Source organism: Podarcis vaucheri, assembly GCF_965113315.1.
Source record: "Podarcis vaucheri genome assembly, chromosome: 2".
In the NCBI taxonomy this organism is placed as follows: domain Eukaryota; kingdom Metazoa; phylum Chordata; class Lepidosauria; order Squamata; family Lacertidae; genus Podarcis; species Podarcis vaucheri.
Genome location: NC_138760.1, coordinates 24,047,708 through 24,070,427, shown reverse-complemented (window position 1 = coordinate 24,070,427; position 22,720 = coordinate 24,047,708). Strand labels below are relative to the sequence as shown.

Below are 22,720 nucleotides of genomic sequence, written 5' to 3'. Positions count from 1 at the left end.
AGGGATGGACCAGAATAATGGTTGCCAGATCGTAATTTTTAGAAGGTTAGGCTATTGTGCAGCTGGAGATCTTTTTATTTTTATTTTACTTTAATGGAGCGGTGTTCCTCAAATCATATAAGGGGCTATTTGGCAGGCTTAGGAACCCCCAAAGCCTTCTACTCGCTTGAGCAATGGGAAGGCTTCTAAAGGAACTCAGGGATGTTTAAAAACCAAGCTCCTCAATTTACAGATCTCCATTAAAACTGGGGGCAATGGGGATGGAGCAGTCAGGGCGATCTGAGTTAATTTCCCAAGGTTAGACATGAAACAAGGAAGAAATGCTAACCTTGAGTTTTGAGTCTCCTGGCTGAAGAGGATTCGCAAGGCTCCGGGAAAATTGAGAACAGGCTTGCGTTGCTGGAAAAATGTCTGCTACTTTGCAGAAGATTTAATATCTCCTTCACCTCCAGTGTAAATTAGCTCTGGGCTCCTCAGGTGCAGCCAAGGAAATGTTTTCTGGCACTGATTTGTTGTATGTTACATCTCTGTCCTGCTTGGAGGAAGACCAGAGCAGACAGATAAATCTATCATTTAAAAGCTTGTGGGAGAGTGAAAAATATGTTTTGCCTTCTCCTGTTTTATTGAGAAGAGTACAGTATTTTCAGGCTATATCTAGTGCCTTCGCCTGTAAATTCACTTGTGGCTCTAACACGGTGCTGGAGAACTTGTTGTTGTTGTTGTTGCTGCTGCTGCTAGAATGCACCTCACATCAGCCCCAGTCAGGATGGCCAGTGGCCAGGGAGAAGAGTTGGAATCCTGCAACATATGGGATCCTCATAACAGAGGGTCCTGGTTGCACTCGGGACCCAAGAGCTCACTTGACAGGGTTAAAATGGGGGTGGGTAGGAGCAGGAAGTCCTGGCCATTCCCCTGGGATCACGCCAGGGGGTTTTAGCCAATAGCCAGTAGGTGGTGTGATCCCAGGGGCTTTAAAAACGGCAGTGTGATGCAAGTGGGGCACTTGCTTCGCATCTGCTGAACACCCGCTCACCCTCCCTAGTTTAGGTAGAGTCGCTTGGCCTTGCTTTGGTTTGGAACAGGGGCTGGGTAGGGATTTTTTCCATTTGGCAGATTGGCATTAAGCCATTTGGTATTCGCCTACCCCTTAGCAACTTGTCACAACTTGTGAGGTGGCGGTTAGGCATTGGCTCAGTTGGATTGTGGGGAGGGGAGGTGCGGCCATCACCTGCCCCTCCAGGAATCTGGGGGTCCTGGATCTCATCCGAAGTCCGCTTGAGGGGCCATGCCAGGACCACAGGAACCCCAGGGTGAGCTTTTATTGGTCCTCTTCGACCTTGCTCCCTCGTTTGGTTTATCCCATTGGACGATCACCCTGAGAGGTGGAGTCAGTTATAGTGGGGAGTCAATTGCCTAAGCCAATACCACTCACATGATTGTATTTCAATAAAGTTGTGGCCAAAATTTGCCCCAAAACTTAAACTAATATAAGGGTCCCTGTGTATTTTTGGGGGGTGGATCTTGGGGCCTCGAGATGCAACTGGAGAACTGAACGTATACAATCCCTGCTTCAGCAACAGCATAGACTACAGGTGAAACCATCTGGGAATCCATGCATGGTATTAGCCATACTGGGTAGTGAGGCCTGTGGGGTTTCTAGTAGGAATACTCCTGAGTGTTCAATTTTAATTTGAAACAAGAACACAGTCTGGTGTTATAAAAATTTTAAGGTCTCAAATATAGAATAAATATTCATAAATGCATACGTATCTAAATATATGAACCATGTGTCTGAAATAGTACGGGAGAGCAATCCTGAAGCAATTTTGACTCTCCCAATGACCTCAAATATTCCTCTGCGGTAAGGGAGGCAAATGGGGAAAGCCTTCCTATTGTCTTTTCACTTACAAATCCTGTCTTAGTGGTGTAGTGGTTAAGAGCAGTGGACTCGTAATCTGGTGAACCGGGTTTGATTCCCTGCTCCTCCACATGCAGCTGCTGGGTGACCTTGGGCCAGTCACACTTCTCTGAAGTCTCTCAGCCCCACTCACCTCACAGAGTGTTTGTTGTGGGGGAGGAAGGGAAAGGAGAATGTTAGCCGCTTTGAGACTCCTTCGGGTAGCGATAAAGCGGGATATCAAATCCAAACTCCTCCTCCTCCTCCTCCTCCTCCTCCTCCTCCTCCTCCTCCTCCTCTTCTTCTTCTTCTTCTTCTTCTTCTTCTTCTTCTTCTTCTTCTTCTTCTTCTTCTTCTTCATAGGGTGAGCCTGTGACCTGGATTCAGGAACAAAAGTATTAACTATCACAAAAGAATAGCCAGGCTGCCCAGGTAATGCAATCAGTGAGCATTATCAGGTATCCTGGCAGACAGGATTTCTGCTGTAGACCGCCTCCTTCTGTGGTGTATGTATGATATTTGGTGGTGGTGGTCTTGGGCTTCAGGGTGGGCAATTTCAAAAGTCTGTGTAAGGGCTTGTGCACCATTGTTCAGGTTTCTCCTCCCTCTTGCGTGTGGTGAGTGGGGACCCTGTTGCAACAGTTTAATAAAGATCAGGCTTACGAATCGCTTTGCTTCTCAGTATTCTCTGGTTGGCCTCTGTTATTTTCTCCTACTGATAGGGAACCCACTTAAGGACTCTATGTGGGCTCTGGGATACCCCATAAGGGAAAGGGAGCAGTTTTTCTTATAACACTGCTTGGAATGAGAGATGAGTGAATCTGTCGGTTTTGTTTCTTGATTTTACCAATCTCAGGTTCAGTTCTGCACATGTGGATGTTAGGGACTGGCTGGGTGAGGAGGAGCAGTAGAAGTCTCCTGACCAAGAGGCCCCCAGGGAAAGCACAGAGGGAGAGAATTTGGATCCTGGCTCCTGGTGGTGGGAAACCGGCCACACCCCAGAGGAGGGGAAGAGCTGGGACGTGCTGGAGGCTGAGAGAGCTTAGAGGAAGATAAAGAGGAGGAAACAGGCAGGTGCCCCAGTCCACAGGACTCGTACTTGGCAATGGCATTTGCAGGCCACCGCTGAACATGGCAACTAGTGCATGTTACCAAGCAGAGAGCCAGGAAAAAACAGAGAGGGGCTCTTTGGGCCCACTGTAGACAGAGGGAAGGGCCTGACAAACAGAGGGCTAGAGAGGGAAAGGTGGGTTACAAGCCAGTCTGGGCAACTGCTTTATCTAGACAAATGGAAGTTCCCCATATATTCTCTGTTCTGCTCCCTTAATAATGAAACTATCTGTAAGTTGGGACGCGGGTGGCGCTGTGGGTTAAACCACAGAGCCTAGGACTTGCTGACCAGAAGGTCTGTGGTTCGAATCCCTGCGACGGGGTGAGCTCCCGTTGCTCAGTCCCTGCTCCTGCCAACCTACCAGTTTGAAAGCACATCAAAGTGCAAGTAGATAAATAGGTACCGCTCCGGCGGGAAGGAAAAAGGTGTTTCCATGCGCTGCTCTGGTTCGCCAGAAGTGGCTTAGTCATGCTAGCCACATGACCCGGAACTATATGCAGACAAACGCCAGCTCCCTCGGCCTATAGAGTGAGATGAGCGCGCAACCCCAGAGTCGGTCACGACTGGACCTAATGGTCAGGGGTCCCTTTTATCTGTTAAGTTAGTCGGTATTTACCGGTCTTTCTCTGATCTGCGAATGACCTGTTCTCCTTGGACTCAGCTATACAGCTGGAAATAAAACATTTTAAATGTGTTTTAAGTGCAATATACAATGTGACACTAGATGAACCTTATGGAAAATTCAATGTATTTTTAAAAACACTTTTTTATATAAATCAATTTCAGAATTTTTTTTATCTGTGTGTACAGTGGTACCTCAGGTTACATACGATTCAGGTTACATATGCTTCAGGTTACAGACTCCGCTAACCCAGAAATATTACCTTGGCTTAAGAACTTTGTTTCAGGATGAGAACAGAAATTGTGCGGCGGCAGCTGGAGGCCCCATTAGCTAAAGTAGTGCTTCAGGTTAAGAACAATTTCAGGTTAAGAACAGACCTCCAGAACAAATTAAGTTCTTAACCCGAGGTACCACTGTCGATTCCACCCGGCTCCCTGACAGTGGATTCATTCTGAACACTTGTGTGCAATTTTTTTTTTTTTTGCAAAGCATTTTCCCTAATTATAACACACACACACACTTGCCAATACAGGAATGCATACACACGGTTTACTCTAGCAAATGCATTTTTGCACATATTACTTGCCTCGAGTGCTGCGCTGCAAAATTCACAGAAGTGTGGATTTCAAAGGATGGCTCTCATAACGTTTGAAAATGTGAGTAAAGCAAGTTTGCTTTTAAATGTGAACTGAAACAAATTTATCCCCTGTCCTAGTCAAACGTGTCTTTGTACTGGGTCAAAAGGAACCCTTGCTTCCCTGAGGATATGACCACATCTGGGGGAAAGGAAGCCTTGAAGCTTGAAGCTGGACATGATAGCTTTTTAGGGAGGGAGTTTGTGGTGTGGAGGCCTGCAGCTATGTTCTAAAATAGTCCACCCCGATGAAATCTGTGCCACTCACTTCTTTCTGGCTGTGTGGCTCGACCGTGGGAAAAGCCAGTGTGTTAGACCCCACCTATATGCTTGTGCAAGTCATACACAGTCTCCAGCTGTGTGGGATCACACCACGGGCAGAGGACTTCCATGTGGCTGTGGCTGCGTTCGAAGAGCACTGACATCAGTAGTCCATTGATACATTGCTAAGGCTTCATCATTGCCCTACAACTGTCAAGGCTGCCCCTGCTAACCTAATCGTGTCTCCAAAATGATTGGCATGCTGTTGCCATGTTTCTTCCTCTGCTACCAGATTTTCTCCCGAAAGTTTGCTGGAATCTTAAGTTCTCTCTATAAAATTCAAGAGCAGCTTGACCTTTGCGTTTCCTGTTTTTGGCTTGCTCCAGTGAGGGCCCTGTCCAGAATCCACTGAAATGAGCGAAAAAGAAAAATAATAAAGCTCCCAGTGGGTTTCGTCGGATTCGAGCCAGGCTTTATATAATTTGAGGATGGATGTAAATTAAACCAAAGTGGTGATTGTTTGCATATGTGCGCATGGTACTTATTCTGAGAAGCTGTTTGAATAGAGTTGGGAAATGTCACTGCAACGCTGCCTTAGTGTCAGGGTCGCACGCACGGGTTCCCTGATTTAAGTGCCCTAGGTGTGCTGAGATCTGCCTACAAATCTCTTGCTTTTGTGCAGGGATGTCTGCATGGATCGTGTCATCCTGCAGCTTAGTCACTCCGTAGTATGCGGTGGAGCCATGTTGCTGGTCTGTTCTCATTTAAGAGCGACAATGAAACAATAACAACAATTTATTTATTTATACCCCGCCCATCTGGCTGGGTTTCCCCAGTCACTCTGGGTGGCTTACAACAAAATACAGTAAAAATACAGTTAAACATCAAACGTTAAAAACTTCCCTAAACAGGGCTGTCTTCAAATGTCTGCTAAAAGTCAGATAGTTGTTTATTTCCTTGACATCTGATGGGAGGGCGTTCCACAGGGCGGGCGCCACTACCGAGAAGGCCCTTTGCCTGGTTCCCTGCAACCTCACTTCTCGCAGGGAGGGAACTGCCAGAAGGCCCTTGTAGCTGGACCTCAGAGTCTGGGCTGAACGATGCGGGTGGAGACACTGGGCCGAGGCTGTTCAGGGCTTTAAAAGTCAGCATCAACACTTTTAATTGTGCTTGGAAACGTACTGGGAAACTCTTGCTTCTTGACTGATGTGTCCTTTAAGCCTTCCATGACATTGCCCATTAATTTCAATTGAAGGAGCTGCTCTGTGCAAGCAGAGGGATGTTCATGCACTGCGACTTCTCTACATTGAAACAAATAGGTGGCCAGTCCAAGAAAGGGAGCTTGGGAGCTCCTACGCATACAACAAATCATTGGGAAGTCGTGGTGGACGATGGTGTATGCAACATTTCAGAACAATTGCCCGAGTTTTAAAAAGACATCCCAGTGTATAAAGGCATTGGGCATCCAAATTCCAGAGATTTTCCTACTGCCTCTACCAGAGTTACTGTGTTTCCAGCTTATAATTCATTGCAGTTTGTTGTATACAATACAATCTAGAAATGGGAAAATCTCTCGCTTTCAGTTTCTCTTAGTTCATTTTTCCAGGCAATCTGATTTCGATATCAGTTTGCATCCCCCCCCCAAAGTTCTCATGGATATTAATATGCATTTTCTTGCACGGTTTCCCCAATATTTGCACGCAATTTTGCCTAACATGTGGATTTTATTTACAATAAATTTGGGGGGCGCAGCACTCAAAAAGGTGACGCAGCTTCAAGTATTCCTGGAGCAAGCTGGCCCTCTTTTAATCCCCTGGGAGTGGCCCGCTCCCAAGCCCGGTCGTGATTGGCCAATTGTGTGAGCGGGCTGAATCCACTCGCCGAGCGACAAGCTTAGTCCTAGCACATCCTTTGCTGCCCAGGAAGTGGCCGAAGAGGCGGGGCTTCTGCCACCAAAATTTTGACGGGCGCCCACAACGGCATCCACCACAGAGGGTCAGCAAATTTATGAGCACTTTATTTGCATTTTCGTACATATTCTTGGCTGGAGAACTGCTTTGCCTTGATGCTCCTATTGTTCTGGAAAATGCGAATTGGCATACTGTTCACTCTCAGTGTGAACTGAACTGCTTTGAGTTTTTGTTTTAACAAGTTGTGTATGAATTTTATGAAATAAACATATACAGTCGCTCCTGAATGCCTTGCAAGTTGAACGTTCCGGCTCCCGAACGATCAAAAACCAGAAGTGAGTGTTCTGGTTTTTGAACGTTCTTTCGGAACCCGGACATCCGGAGGGGCTTCCGATTGGCTGCAGGAGCTTTCTGCAGCCAATCACAAGCCACGCTTTGGAAATCAAAACGTTTCGGAAGTCACACTGAAGAGCCAGCGTGGTGTAGTGGTTAAGAGCGGTGGACTCGCAATCTGGTGAACCAGGTTCGATTCCCCACTCCTCCACATGCAGCTGCTGGGTGACCTTGGGCCAGTCACACTTCTCTGAAGTCTCTCAGCCCCACTCCCCTCACAGAGTGTTTGTTGTGGGGGAGGAAGGGAAAGGAGAATGTTAGCCGCTTTGAGACTCCTTCGGGTAGTGATAAAATGGGATATCAAATCCAAACGCTTCTCTTCTTCTTCTTCAAATGGACTTCCAGAACGGATTATGTTCGACTTCCGAGGTACAACTGTACTCGAATTTCTCCCCCATGCCTAGCTATAGGACAAAAAGAGAGAGTTCTGTAAAGTGGCGCTTCTTGCAGAACAAAATATACTGTTTCCTTCCTTTTTCTCTCTCACACTTCTCCCCAAACTATCCACACACCTGCACTCCCCAGCCATATCCTCACTATTGCCACACAATTCACTGGGGGGAGAGAAGTGCCCCTCTTATTCAAGTCATTCATCACAATTCGCTCATTCCTAGCATGTTTGGGAAACTTGAACATGGTTTAGATGCTTAACCTGGAGGCACTTGCGCGCTCTTGTAAAGGAAACAAAGCAAAGACATTTCAGACTAAGGTTCGGAGTGCTCTAAAAGTTCTTGGCTATAATGCTATGTTGTCATCTGCCGCTATCTGAGCCCTGCAAGAATACAGAGCCCTTGTGAAGTCAAAGAGAGTGGTAAACCCTTTTGGCACAGGCCAAAGGTTCATGCACTGTGGACTTTGCTTAATGCACCCAGTGTCAGCCTTTAAATGATACCTGTCAACTGAGCACATCTCAAAGGGCAGAGTATGCTCTTCTCTTTGAACTGCTTTTCACCCTCTCGAGCAGCTCATGTGAAATGTGAAGTGCCAAAGGGGCTCCAAAAAGCTTTTTTAAAAATTGCAGGAAAGTTGTTATTTCTTTTTTAAAGGGTCGAGATTCCAAGGGAAGGAATGTAGCGCTGTTGACATCAATGCAAGCATGCCACTGGAGAAGACTCATAATACTTGGCAGTGCTTTGTATGATGCTGGATCAATTATTTTTGTCTATGTGAAAGTTTGCTTGGTCTCCGGTACACACATGTCTCGAAAGGTACTTTCCCCTTTTGACCTTTCAAGGGGAGATTCACACTGGAGCCTACTGGGTGGGCAAGTGATTGCTGAATCGTCATTCTATTGTGTGCCCTGATTGATCTTCAAGGCATGATGTGTGGAGTGAAGAAATTCACCAGCTTAATGGCGATATGTAACCACCTTTCCCTTTGCATATATATCCCGTTACTCTTCCCTGATCACATCTAGACTTCGTTATCTCTCGCCGCTTCAATTTCTAAAGTTCATTGTCATCTCTTTGTGGCTGAGGCCTGCCTTTTCCTGATGTTACTCTATAAAGCACCAGGAACATGGATGGCACAAGACAACCTACTTTGTCAACATTGTCATTTGCAACTGAGTGGTCAAATGAGTCTCTATAGCCAGGGCTTTTTTTTTCATCCAGAACTCGACTGAACTCAAGTTCTAGCACCTCTCAGTAGGGTGCCATTGTCGAGGGAGGTGTTCATGGTTTCCGGCACCTCTTTTTCTAGAAAAATAGCCTTGGTCATACCCATAAACCGACTTAGAAAACATGTCTAGTTTCCCTGAAGTCAACATCTACCCACGGACTGCTGCAATTTGGCTGTGAACCACCACTTAATCAAAATAAAAACAACAACCCAATAACCCCCCACCCCCCAAAAAAAAGACATTTTAAAAGGGCATAGGATCCTCACAACATTTAAAGTAAGACAATTAGCAAACCTGGACAGAAGCCACTTGTTGGAAAGACCATGATCTCAGAAATGTCTGTGGCAACCTTTATTGGCATCCAAATTGGCCGGGTGGAATATTACTTAATTATACTCGAAGTTCTACCTTCACTTTTCGCCAAGACCTGCAACTTGTGAACTGCCTTGAGACCTGTGGGTTTAGGGTGGTATATAAATTAAATAAACTGGTCAGTGAGGTCATTCATAATTCTTTAAAAAAACAAAAAACTCTCCCCCCACCACCACAGATGGAGGACTGGGCTTGAAGAATAGGAAGACACAGTTAGATCTCTCCACTGAGCTGAAGTCCAGATTGGTGTACATCTAATTTCTGTGAGTGCACCCAGTTTCTGCCATCCAATTCCTGTTCAGATCAGAAGGTGCCTCCCAAAATCTGCAAAGAGCAGATGAAAAAAGCAGTTGGGGGATTTGCCACAAGAACATTTCAAATGTTTAGAGAATCTGCTGCTGGGTCTTACCCGATTATCTCTCCTCACCCAATATTTCACTTTAACCTACTCTCATGCCAAATCCCCCCAGTTGCTTTTTGAACTTGGAGGTGAGTGAAGAGAAATTTGAGGGAATCTTGAGCAGAGCAACTTCCAAAGAGAAAAAATGGGGAGATAAATATATATGTTCACAGAACGTGTGCTTTTATACCCCTTTGGATCCTAGCCTTTGGATATTCTGCAGATCACACTGGTATGTGGGGCTACCTTTGAAGGTGACCCGGAAACTACTACTAATCCAGAATGTGGCAGCTAGACTGGTGACTGGGAGCAGCCACTGAGACCACATAACACTGGTCTTGAAATACCTACATTGGCTCCCAGTACGTTTCTGAGCACAATTCAAAGTGTTGGTGTTGACCTTTAAAGCCCTAAACGGCCTCAGCCCTGTATACCTGAAGGAGCGTCTCCACCCCCATCATTCTACCCGGACACTGAGGTCCAGCGCCAAGGGCCTTCTAGCGGTTCCTTCACTGCGAGAAGCCAAGTTACAGGCAACCAGGCAGAGGGCCTTCTCGGTAGTGGCACTCGCCCTGTGGAACGCCCTCCCACCAGATGTCAAAGAGAACAACTACCAGACTTTTAGAAGACATCTGAAGGCAGCCCTGTTTAGGGAAGCTTTTAATGTTTGATGCATTACTGTATTTTAATATTTTGTCGGAAGGCGCCCAGAGTGGCTGGGGATGCCCAGCCAGATGGGCGGGGCATAAATAATAAATTATTGTTATTATTGTTATTAGCAATGTGTTGGTAAATAAATGTTGATATGTTTATAAAGTATGCTTTCGTACCAGGCCAAGCAAAGCTCTAGCCTAGCTTGGGTGAGGGCCATTTAATGAATGAATAGCACATCATTTCCTGTAGTAATAAGAATAGGAATGTAATTAAAATTGTGTGTTCTAAATATTTGCTTGTGGTTGGTGAAAAATATGTAATTTAACTGCCTGGGAAACTGTTGGAATAGCTGTTTCACTCCGGATAATGTTCAGTCCCCAAGGGGGGAAAAATAACTAGCCACAGACCTGAAAAGTTTACATATGCACCTTGGATTAGACCTATTGGGTTTTACAGGGATCACCATGCATGCAATTCTGGTTCATTCTGGCGCAACATGCCAAGGAGAGCTTCCTAGCAGATTTGTCCTCTCAGCGTGCACAAAGCAAGACACTTTGTTCTTTGCCAGATCAGGGACGAAACGAGCGTGCTATGAAAAGGATTGATTATCACTTTAAAGCAATTAGATGTCACAAGAGAACAGAAAAGTATGAAACATTTATATGCAGGAATCTGCCCTGGAACGGAGATGAAACGCTCCCTTCAAACACAGCCTTTGCCCAATGTGTCAAATGTGCAAAACTGCGGCTTGGTTTTCATCATCGCAGAGAGTGACTCTTTAACAACCTTCTTAATGAGAGAGTGGACTAGATTGTGGCTGGCATGGTTTAGGAAAGACTTGAGGGGTGATGTACTGTACTTAGATCCAGCCTTCTGAATATCAAGAGAGAGATGGGGAGGGGATACTTTCTGTCTGAGCATGAGCAAAGAAGGGAGCCCAGAAGGGAGGGAGGAGCAGATTGTAGAAGTGTACTGGGCATTTAGGGGCATCCCTGTGCCCCGTTCTCATGGCAGTTTCTGAGCTGATGAAATATCGCTGCTGAGACATGAAGCTACGATTTACTGAAATCCAAATTCGGATGACAATTTTCTGTTTCACATGACACAGTTGGCAGAACATGAGACGGGGTAGGAGCCCTGTGTTGACCAAAAGTGCCCTGCATTGCAGTTGTTTGCACTAGATGAAACTTGTGGTCCCTTCCAATTTTACAATTCTATGGTTCCCTTCCTTCAATCCCTATACTGTGTGAGTGCCTGGAGGCGGTTGGAGGATGGATGGCGACTAACAGATTGAGGCTGAATTCTGACAAGACAGAAGTACTGTTTTTTGGGGACAGGGGGTGGGTGGGGGTGGAGGTCTCCCTGGTCCTGAATGGGGTAACTGTGCCCCTGAAGGACCAGGTGCGCAGCCTGGGAGTCATTTTGGACTCACAGCTGTCCATGGAGGTGCAGGTCAATTCTGTGTCCAGGGCAGCTGTTTACCAGCTCCATCTGGTACGCAGGCTGAGACCCTACCTGCCCGTGGACTGTCTCGCCAGAGTGGTGCATGCTCTGGTTATCTCTCGCTTGGACTACTGCAATGTGTTCTAGGTGCGGCTACCTTTGAAGGTGACCCAGAAACTGCAACTAATCCAAAACAAAGCAGCTACACTGGTGACTGGGAGAGGCCGCCAAGACCATATAACTCCGGTCCTGAAAGACCTACATTGGCTCCCAGTATGTTTCCGAGCACAGTTCAAAGTGTTGGTGCTGACCTTTAAAGCCCTAAACAGCCTCAGCCCAGTATACCTGAAGGAGTGTCTCCACCCCCATCGTTCAGCCCAGACACTGAGGTCCAGCTCCAAGGGCCTTCTGGTGGTTCCCTCCTGCGAGAAGTGAGGTTATAGGGAACCAGGCAGAGGGCCTTCTCAGTAGTGGCACCCGCCCTGCGACATCCCATCAGATGTCAAGGAAATACAACAACTATCTGATTTTTAGAACACAATCCTGTTTAGGGAAATTTAAAAAATGTTTAATGTTTTATAGTGTTTTTAATATTCTGTTGGGAGCCACCCAGAGTGGCTGGGGAATCCCAGCCAGATGAGTGGGCTACAAATAAATTACTACTACTACTACTACTACACTACCTTCAAGTGAAACCATAATTCCAGCTAGCTCAGTATCATTTACAGTGGTCTTCCAGTATTTCACTCAAGTGTCACTCAGCAATTGAACTGAACGTGTGTTTGTGCTTATATTCATAATACTGACGATATCTTGCCATCAGTCTTTTAAGTTTGCCTACTCTGCTTTCGTTTAGGATGGCCGACTTTCTGATGAGCCCCAGCTCCTGTGATGTTGATACCGGCTGGATTTTGAGAAGACAGTATAAGATTGCACTGTTAGATAAATAATGAAAGATTGCACTGTTGAAATCATGAAATTAAGGGATGTGCCTTTTACATACTTTTAAGTTAAAGATCTGGAAGTAGGGGTGAGGGAGGAATTTGATTCAGCTTGTATTTAAATCTGAATCTTTCAAATTTGCTCATTCCAAATAGATGAACCAAGGCGCATCTTTCTGTTGAAATTCACACTCAACCGAATTTTGTAATGCAGTTCGCCAACCAACCAATGTTTACAAAAGTGAATGTATTAGGTAAAAGTGTACATAACTGTAAAGATATCCATGGAAAGAAGATACCAAAATGCATATTACGGAAATTGCTTGTAAACATGTGTACGTTAGTCAAAAATGTGTTTATTAGCATAAATTTGCACTAAAATGCTGCTGATTTTTTTTAAAAAAAAATCACAAATTGCTGCAGAATATGGATCACTGAAATTTAGATTGGCAAAATGGGCAGATCTTTCCATCTCCTTCTGGATGGAAGTGATCAAAAATTACTCTCTGTGTTCGTAGCTACAGTATTTGGGCGCATTAATTTATCTGCAAAGCAACCGAGATCATGACACTTTTGGGAAAATAAAATTAAAAGACAGAGGAAACTGCTAGGATTATGACAGAACTGCTTGAATGGTTCAGGAACAGAAAGCATAAGATGCCCTTTACTGTAGGGTTAACCAGAGCGCCTAACGCTTTTGTTTGTGTGCGTATACTGAGAGGGAGTGGTGAGTTATATTAAAAGGTTTTTATGTTTAATCAAAGCAGACAGTTGGGTAATTAAAGCTATTAAAATTGATAGGGCACTAGGCCTAGATAAATTACATCCTAGCAGTTCAGGCAGTTAGGAGGGCCTCTGGCAATTATCTGGGTGGGAAGAGGAAAGTGTAGAACAGAATTCGAAGCGCCGATAAGCGCCAAAGTACATGTTCAGATATATCACACAAAGCACTTAATTTATAGTTGTTGTTTTTTTAAAAAAAGTAGCGGTGGAGGACGATGGTATATCCCCCAAAGGAAGGAGCATAAAAAACTGAAAGCCTTTCCCCACCCCACAGTTTATTATTGAAATTACATAGCACCCTCAGCGGAGATGATGTTTGAAACTAGCATAAGGGTGGGGAAGACATATTGCTGTCCTGAGGTCTTACAATCCCAAGGTTTTTTTTAAAAAAAAGAAATCAAAAGAAGAAGAGAAGGAAGGAGAGATGATAGGGACAAAGGAGGAAGATAAACAGGTTTAGGCTTTTGGCCAAACCATGTACCGTATTTTTCGTCCCATAGGACGCTCCGTCCCATAGGACGCACCTAGTTTTTTGGGGGGGAAATAAAGGAAATTTTTTCCCCTTTATTTACCCCCCGAAAGCAGGTCGGGGAAACCGAACCAGGTCAAGGAACAGCGGGATGGCGGTGCTGCGCCTCCCTGCTGTCCCCCGAGCTTGTGGGGCTGGCCGATGTCTGCCCGGCGCGAGGGGCGCTCTGCTTCAAGACGCCCCGCCCGCCGGGTGGCAGGCTGCTATCCGCAGCGTGGGGAGCCCTGCAGGGACCTCCCGCAGGGCTGCCTAGGCTGCGGATGTGTTCCCGAAGCGCCGGGCACTCTGCTTTCAGGGCGCCCGGTGTTCCGGGAAGCAGGCTGCTATCCGCAGCCTAGACAACCCTGCGGGAACTCACGCAGGGCTGCCTAGGCTGCAGATGTCTTCCTGAAGCCTGGAGAGCGAGAGGGGTCGGTGCGCACCGACCCCTCTCGCTCTCCAAGCTTCAGCGAAAGCCTGCATTCGCCCCATAGGATGCACCCAGATTTCCCCTTCATTTTTGGAGGGGAAAAAGTGCGTCCTATAGGGCGAAAAATATGGTACATGTTTGGTTATAAAGTGGGTGCATGTTTTTCTTCTTTCTTTCTTTCTTTCTTTCTTTCTTTCTTTCTTTCTTTCTTTCTTTCTTTCTTTTATTGGAGCAGGTTGGGAATAGCCGCGAAACCCTCCACAGACTTACAGTGGTACCTCGGGTTACATACGCTTCAGGTTACATACGCTTCAGGTTACAGACTCCGCTAACCCAGTAATAGTGCTTCAGATTAAGAACTTTGCTTCAGGATGAGAACAGAAATCGTGCTCCGGCGGCAGCAGGAGGCCCCATTAGCTAAAGTGGTGCTTCAGGTTAAGAACAGTTTCAGGTTAAGTACGGACCTCCGGAACGAATTAAGTACTTAACCCGAGGTACCACTGTACTTCGCTGTGCTCAACTGCTTTTATGTGTGTTTCCCCCAGCCCAGTTCACTGGGCTGGGTTGCATCTCTGTGTGGGTGAATGTCTTTCAGCAATCAAGTTTGGACAGGCAGGGCAGGAAAGGGCTTCACTCTCATGCCTTCTGCGCTTCTTCTAGTATGAAAAATTCACCCCACCCCTGCTGAATAGCTGAAAAAGCTGTGTAATAAACACATTCACCTGTCTGGCTTGGGCCTCGGTGAGAGCTATGGGGACAGCAATTTTGTAAGGTACGTTCTGGTTACAATCCCCGTACTGCAAGTATCTGGAATGGGAATCAAAATGGAAGTTCCGCATGAGCATAGGAGCAAACTCCTAGGGTCCAGGGGTCTTCGGCCCCCCAATAAAATATCTGAAGGGGCCAGACCTGCCTCCCAAGTTGATGGGCATTGCCATTCAAATGGTGTGCATGCGCCGTATCATGTGATTGATTATGTGGGGCGAGGCTTACCTGACACCCCCCCCCATATTTTATTCATGTTGGCACCCCTACGCACAAGAAGTATACTGCTATATTATCCAACAGTGACTCACAGATAAGTCACACTAAGCAGAGGCCCGCCACAATGTTAATTAAAGGTTTCCCACTTGAAAAGACAGCTTGTTCTGCTGCTTTCTGATGAATGTGGATGTGAAATTAATGAAGACTAGTTTATTAGTTGCCTCTTTAATAGCCTTGGGACAACGGGTGGCGCTGTCATCTAAACCGCAGAGCCTAGGGCTTGCCAATCAGAAGGTCGGTGGTTTGAATCCCCGCAGTGGGGTGAACTCCTGTTGCTCGGTCCCTGCTCCTGGCAACCTAGCAGTTCGAAAGCATGTCAAGTGCAAGTAGATAAATAGATACCGCTCCAGTGGGAAGGTAAACGGTATTTCCGTGCGCTGCTCTGGTTTGCCAGAAGCAGCTTAGTCATGATGGCCACATGACCCGGAAGCTGTCTGCGGTAAAGAGAGATGAGCGCCGCAACCCCAGAGTCGTCTGCGACTGGACTTAACAGTCAGGTCCCTTTAATAGCCTATATTATCCTGTGAACTGCCCTGAGATGATGATGATGATATTGTAATTGCCTTTGGGTCAGTCTTTTTTCTGGGCGGAGGTGCTAATTATTGATTTCCTCTCACCCACCACTGCTTTTAACTAGGGACATGGTGGCTGCAGTGAAGTAGCAACCATTTTTTTAAAAAGACTGTGTGCCTCCTTCGTTGCAACTGGTCCTGAGAAATAGAAGATGCTAAAACATGCTTTAGCATTAGCTAGGCCATATTCACTGCTGCTCTCAATTAATCCAGTCATAAAAGGTAAAGGTACCCCTGCCCGTATGGGCCAGTCGTGTCCGACTCTAGGGTTGTGCGCTCATCTCACTTAAGAGGCCGGGAGCCAGCGCTGTCCGAAGACACTTCCGGGTCACGTGGCCAGTGTGACAAAGCTGCTCTGGCGAGCCAGCGCAGCACACGGAACGCCGTTTACCTTCCGCTAGAAAGCGGGACCTATTTATCTACTTGCACTTAGGGGTGCTTTCAAACTGCTAGGTGGGCAGGAGCTGGGACTGAAAGACGGGAGCTCACCCCACCACGGGGATTCGAACCGCTGACCATGCGATCGGCAAGTCCTAGGCACTGAGGTTTTACCCACAGTGCCACCCGCGTCCCTAATCCAGTCATATTAAAAAGCAAATTGGCACCCAAAGTAACTCAACACAAACAGCCAAATGGCAGGGACTCTTCCCCCCCCCCCAGCTTCTGTTCTCCGGTAAACACTGAGATCTACGTAGAAACCAGGAATGGCTCCCTGGACTTCAGGCTGTGGCCAGAAGGTATTTTTAGATACAATTATTCAGAAGTGGTGGCTCAAGTTCATGTTGAGGCAAGTCACGGAGGAACCACGTGGAGGCTGACAAGCCCAGTTGACTTGGCGTGGGATGCAAACTCTGTCAGGTGCTAAATGCTAGCAACCTTTTATGAACCACCATGAGCTGTGAGAGTGTAAACAGACTGCTGACAGACACAGACGTAATTTTTGAGATTATTCCTGTTTTAAATTTCCTAAAGCGGTGTTCATGCCACAGTAGGACTTTTAGGTCTTATGAGAGAAAGATCTCCCTAAGATACGGTTACATTCTGCAATATTCCTTTTAAACTTTATGGATTCCCCACCCCCAGAAAGTGCAATTCTGGATTAAATGGGAGGGGTGTGGGTTGGCATTGCAATGACATCATGTAGATGCTGGAAGAAAATTTGAATGCATAAGGAAGAATGGCTGAATGTGTCGGATTCAGTTTCCCAGTTTTCCAATCCAAAATTCATTTTTCTAGCTTTCCACATTAGTTCATGGATTTCTTTAAAAAGAAGTTCCAATTGAAATTTATCAGGTTAGTCTTAATTTATCCTGATATAGACATTTCTGTATGCAATTTTGCCTAATAGATACAGTTTTGCCAAGCAATTTCCCTGAATATGATGCTTTGCTTGGTATGTTATTTTCACTGATGTATGCATGCCTATGCACACTTTATTTCAGTTTATCCTGCCCCCTTTTTACACAATAGTTGGCTGGAGCACTGGATTGCAAATAAATAAATAAATAAACGATAATAATAATAATAATAATAATAATAATAATAATAATAATAATAATAATAATATATTTATACCCCGCCCATCTGGCTGAGTTACCCCAACCACTCTGGGTGGCTCCCAACAGAATATTAAAAATGCAATAAAGTATCAAACATTAAAAACTTCCCTAAACAGGACTGCCTTCAGATGTCTTCTAAAAGTCACATAGTTGTTTATTTCCATTACATCTGATGGGAGGGTGTTCCACAGGGCAGGTGCCACTACCGAAAAGGCCCTCTTCCTGGTTCCCTGTAACTTGGCTTCTTGCAGTGAGGGAACCGCCAGAAGGCCCTCAGAGCTGGACCTCAGTGTCCGGGCTGAACGATGGGGGTGGAAACACTCCTTCAGGTTTACTGGGCCGAGGCCGTTTAGGGCTTTAAAGGCCAGCGCCAACACTTTGAATTGTGCTCGGAAACATACTGGGAGCCAATGTAGGTCTTTCAGGACCGGTGTTATGTGGTCTCGACGGCCGCTCCCAGCCACCAGTCTAGCTGCCGCAAAATTCAGAGACGTGCGGATTTTAAAGACTGGCTGAGTTTTGGTTCATTTAATTGTTTTCAGAAAGTATGAATTTGGGGTGTTTGCCTTTCAGTTGAACTGAACTGAATTCCTCCCCCGTCCCTATTGCATGAGGAGCACTGAGCCTGCAATAAGCAGCCCTCTGGAGTGCTCTCTGTGGAAAACCCCATAGCTCCTCACCTCTCTCTCTCTCTCTCTCTCTCTCTCTCTCTCTCTCTCTCTCCTTTTGCTGGAGTTTCTATACAGCAGCAGAAGCTGCCAGTGTGCATGGCCTCCCCGTGTAGCTCACTCATATGACGGTGCCAGCTGGAGAGCCCTGCTGACTTTTTGCTGACACACCAGAAATATATATGTTAGGAGGCTTTCACTATTATTATCACATTATAGCTCTCTCTGGCTTTCTTGCAGAATGGTAAACAATAGCAGGGCTTCTTGGAGGTCATGAATCCATAAATACACACACCTCTGTGTGTGGTCTTTGCCAACAACCCTTGAGAGAAAGAAAGAAAGAAAGAAAGAAAGAAAGAAAGAAAGATGAATCCAAGCAACATGTGGACATGTTTTGACACCATGACCTGTCGATATCCTGTTTACCATAATTTCCTAGAGTCGCACATTGGAATTCTGCTACTGACTGCGTTAAGAGAACATCCATTGTGCAGTGTAGTGTGTTTTTGGAGACATTTGAGTCAGTTTGGCATAACTTTCTCTCTTTTTTTTCTCCACTGAGGAATGCATGTGGAAAATGTTAGTCTGGAATGCAAAAATCCATACGTATTTTGCAGGAACACTCGAGAACTGGGGACTTGCTTTCCGCCGACTCCTGTTCATGGATATTCTCTGAGCGAGGGGGGGGGGGAAAAGCCCCATCTACAAATGAAATTCTTTCTTTATTCTGACATAATGCTTTGTAAGCAGATTCCTCGACATGCTTTCTTGTGCGGAGGAAAACTGCTCCATATAGGAACCGGCTCTTTGGGAGAAAGCAGATGTAAGAGTTTAACAGCCGTCGCTGCAGGTTTATTTCTGGAGAGGGGATATAGTTCTGTAGCAAGGCGCATAGTTTGGCAGTGCAGCTGCCAGTCAGTGTAAACACTACTAAGCTAGATGGGCCAAGAGTTGGATATGGCAGGAGGCAACTTCCTGTGCTCCATTTGTCTTATAAGCCTGGTTTTTCATTGCACTGACCTGATTGCAGCAAGTGGGATGTTTGATCAGCTCCTGTCACTCCTTCCCTTCTTTCTGCGCAGGCTTCACCAACCTGGTCTCTCCAGATGCTGTGGACTACAAAGCCCATGCTGTCTGAGGCTGATGGGAGTATTCCATAACTCCCCCTGTATTTTATTTTTTTAAGCTTTAGGAAATATGGTTTATTCACCTACCATATTTTTCGCCCTATAGGGCACACCGGCCCATAGGGCACACCTAGGAGGTTTTTTTTGGGGGGGGGAAATAAAGGGGAAAAAAAATATTTTTCCCCCAGGCGCGGGGCTGGGGCGGGGAAAGCCTGAGCTTCCCCCGACCCCGGCCCCCAGAACAGGCTGCTATCCGCAAGCCTTGGGAGCCCAGTGGGAACTCCCACCGGGCTCCCCAGGCTTGCGGATATCTGCCCGAAGCCCGGGGCGCGCTGCTCATTGCGCCCCAGGCTTTGGGATGCAGGCTGCTATCCGCAAGCCTTGGGAGCCTAGGCGGTCAAATATCACCACAGGGGAAAGGGATGGATTTCACCTTGGGTCTTCCAGATGTGGACCCCTGGCATAGAAAAGCAATGCTATGTGGTGTTTCTTGTACAGTGGTACCTCGGGTTACATACGCTTCAGTTTACATACGCTTCAGGTTACAGACTCTGCTAACCCAGAAATAGTACTTCGGGTTAAGAATTTTGCTTCAGGATGAGAACAGAAATTGTGCTTTGGCAGCGTGGCAGCAGTGGGAGGCCCCATTAACTAAAGTGGTGCTTCAGGTTAAGAACAGTTTCAGGTTAAGAACGGACCTCCAGAACGAATTAAATACTTAACCCAAGGTACCACTATACTAGGTAAAAGGTAAAGGACCCCTGGACAGTTAAGTCCAGTCAAAGGCGACTAGGAGGTTGAGGCACTCATCTCACTTTTCAGGCTGAGGGAGCCGGTGTTTGTCCACAGACTGCTTTCTGGGTCATGTGGCCAGCATGACTAAACCGCTTCTGGCGCAACAGAACACCATGACGGAAACCAGAGCGCACGGAAACGCCGTTTACCTTCACACTGCAGTGGTACCTATTTATCCACTTGCACTGGTGTGCTTTCGAACTGCTAGGTTGGCAGGAACTGGGACAGAGCAACGGGAGCTCACTCCGTCACGGGGATTCGAACCGCCAATCTTCTGATTGGCGAGCCCAAGAGGCTCAGTGGTTTAGACCACAGCGCAACCCGCATACTAGAAAATGATAGGTATGGTGTTTCTAAGACAGGTGTGGGGAAACTGTGACCCTCCTACAGCTCCCATCTTCCCTCACCATTGACTTTGCTGGCTGGGACTGATGGGACTTGGAGTCCAAGAATAACTAGAGACTCATAGGTTCCCCACCTCACCCACAGTCTAAGTGAATGAAAACACTAACACCAGAACATGTGTAATGATTTGATCATTGTAGTGACAAGAAAGCACTCGAGTCTCTCTTTTTTACAGCACTCTGGTTTGGGACTCCTGGCTAAACCTGAGCTCAGCAGCTGTCTTTATATATATCACACATTTTGGCTGCATCATCTCTGTTTGTTTGTTTCTGTGCTTTACGGCTGCTGCCCTGTCCGTTATTCTAATGCAATTTCTAGCATTTCGTATGTTTTTATGGCTGGCTCTAAGAACAACAACAGCTTCGTCTCCAGACCCAAGCTAAACAAACCGGGCTGGAAAAGTTCAAAACCAAACACTTTGCTCCTGTTGATGAACTGGAGGCTTAAAAAATAAAATAAAATCCTACTTAAGCTTGTAAATCAAAAAAGGCATTCGCCTGCTTCTGAGAAGAAAGCATAACAAACCACACTTCAGATCCTTAGAGGGCCACCAATGGCTCGGATGCCGAAACAGCTACAGATCAAAAGGACTGTTACCGATACAGGAAAGGAAAAGAAGTTTTGCTGCGGCAGCTCTTATTGCAGAGGTGTAAGAGGAGGTGTGGCTGTAAACAGCTGCTCTGGTGGCATGTAAGCTCCACATTCCCTCTGCCAGGAGACAGAAGCCTGGTTTGGTTTCTCCCAGTGCAGGCTGTTAACTTCTCATCCTTCTCCATCAGTTTCAACCTTAAGGATGGGCTTTCAGTTTCAAGCTTTCAATTTCCATTGCTTTCTCTTTTTTCCAGCCTCAGATTCACTTCTCCACACTTCCGGGCAAACACAACACTTCTCCCCACCCTTGGGAAGACAACATTGTTGTTCAGTTAGCTGCTGCTTTTTAAAAGTCCCCACAAACACCCACAGGCACTTTAGTGTGAATTTCACACAATGCATGCATGCTTGCGTGTAATTTTGCCTAACGCACACACACTCTTGCCAAGCAATTGTTCCTAATATGATGCGTTGGTTTTCACCGATATTAGATGGATTTTTAGGCACAATTTACCTCAGGATATGCATTTTTGTATACGTTCTTTGGCTGGAGAACAGCAATGCAAAATCTGGAGGTGTGCACATTGAGAAGGATGGCTGGGTTTTGTTTCAAATTTGACAAATTCTCGTTTAAATGTAATCTGAATCCAGTTCCTCCCCATCCAAAGCAAGAGAAGGCATGAATTACCCCACACAGAAATTGTTTTCTTTCTCTTTCACCCCTCTCTCCTCACTTCTCACCGAGTTTTAAAGCCTATGGTTTCCTCACAACTTCACCACTACTTGGACTGACACTGGTGTGTGGAGAAGCCTTGTATTTGGGACTGTTTATTATTAGGGGTGTTAATAGTTGCTGCGCTGAGGAGATGTGCTTGGAGGTCTAGCCTCAGTGCCCAAGAGCTTCCAGAAGTTGGGCCAATGGAAGGTATCAACTTACCTGTTTTGTGGCTCTCATTCTCCTGGATCAACGTCATCAACAGGTGGAGTGGGCAACTGGTTCAGCACTGAAGGTCATGTCAGAAGTATATCACTGAGTTTTGGATGGCCCATCGCAGCTGATTGATGTAATTTAGATGCCTGTGGGCTGGCACAGTCCTCCTCAGTTTGTGTACCAGAGCGCTGTAGTGAGAACAGCTGCTGTAATAAGCAAGCAAGCAAGCAAGCAAGCAAGCAAGCAAGCAAGCAAAATAAACTGAGGTTCCTTTAAGTCCAAGCACAAACAGCCAGAGGAGGATGCCTGCTGCAGCTCTGTATGATTTATCTTTCAGGTCTCGCCTCCTCCTCTCCCTCCTCAGCAACCTCTGCTGCATGGGATCGATTCTTCTGCATGTCTGGATCATTCAATTGCTCACGATGTCAGCAGGGTAGAATTACAGAATCATAGAGTTGGAAGAGACCACAAGGGCCATCGAGTCCAACCCCCTGCCAAGCAGGAAACACCATCACAGCACTCCTGACATATGGTTGTCAAACCTCTGCTTAAAGACCTCCAAAGTAGGAGACTCCACCACACTCCTTGGCAGCAAATTCCACTGTCGAACAGCTCTTACTGTCAGGAAGTTCTTCCTAATGTTTAGGTGGAATCTTCTTTCTTGTAGTTTGGATCCATTGCTCCGTGTCCGCTTCTCTGGAGCAGCAGAAAACAACCTTTCTCCCTCCTCTCCCTCATATTTGAACATGGCTATCATATCACCCCTTAACCTCCTCTTCTCCAGGCTAAACATGCCCAGCTCCCTTAGCCGTTCCTCATAAGGCATCGTTTCCAGGCCTTTGACCATTTTGGTTGCCCTCCTCTGGACACGTTCCAGTTTGTCAGTGTCCTTCTTGAACTGTGGTGCCCAGAACTGGACACAGTACTCCAGGTGAGGTCTGACCAGAGCAGAATACAGTGGCCCTCGGAAGATAATGCCTGTTATTCTTTCTTTTGGGGCCAATAGAAACACAATTAGAAAAGGATTATGGAAGAGTGCTCCAATATA

At 46.3% G+C, this 22,720-nt stretch overlaps 2 long non-coding RNA genes across 3 annotated transcripts in view; both read right to left on the bottom strand.

Moving 5' to 3' along the window:
* LOC309526684 overlaps positions 1–592 on the bottom strand; it is a 206,108-nt gene extending 205,516 nt beyond the window's left edge. For both annotated transcript variants that reach the window (XR_014216835.1, XR_014216836.1), the window contains exon 1: positions 329–592. This is a non-coding gene — a long non-coding RNA (uncharacterized lncRNA). The remainder of the gene's footprint in view (positions 1–328) is intronic.
* Positions 593–5,419: 4,827 nt separating this feature from the next.
* Positions 5,420–21,878, bottom strand: LOC309526696. Its single transcript, XR_014216851.1, has 3 exons — positions 21,679–21,878; positions 8,744–8,902; positions 5,420–7,232 (listed from the first exon to the last, which is right to left on the bottom strand). It is a non-coding gene; the product is annotated as an uncharacterized lncRNA (long non-coding RNA).
* Positions 21,879–22,720: the final 842 nt, after the last annotated feature.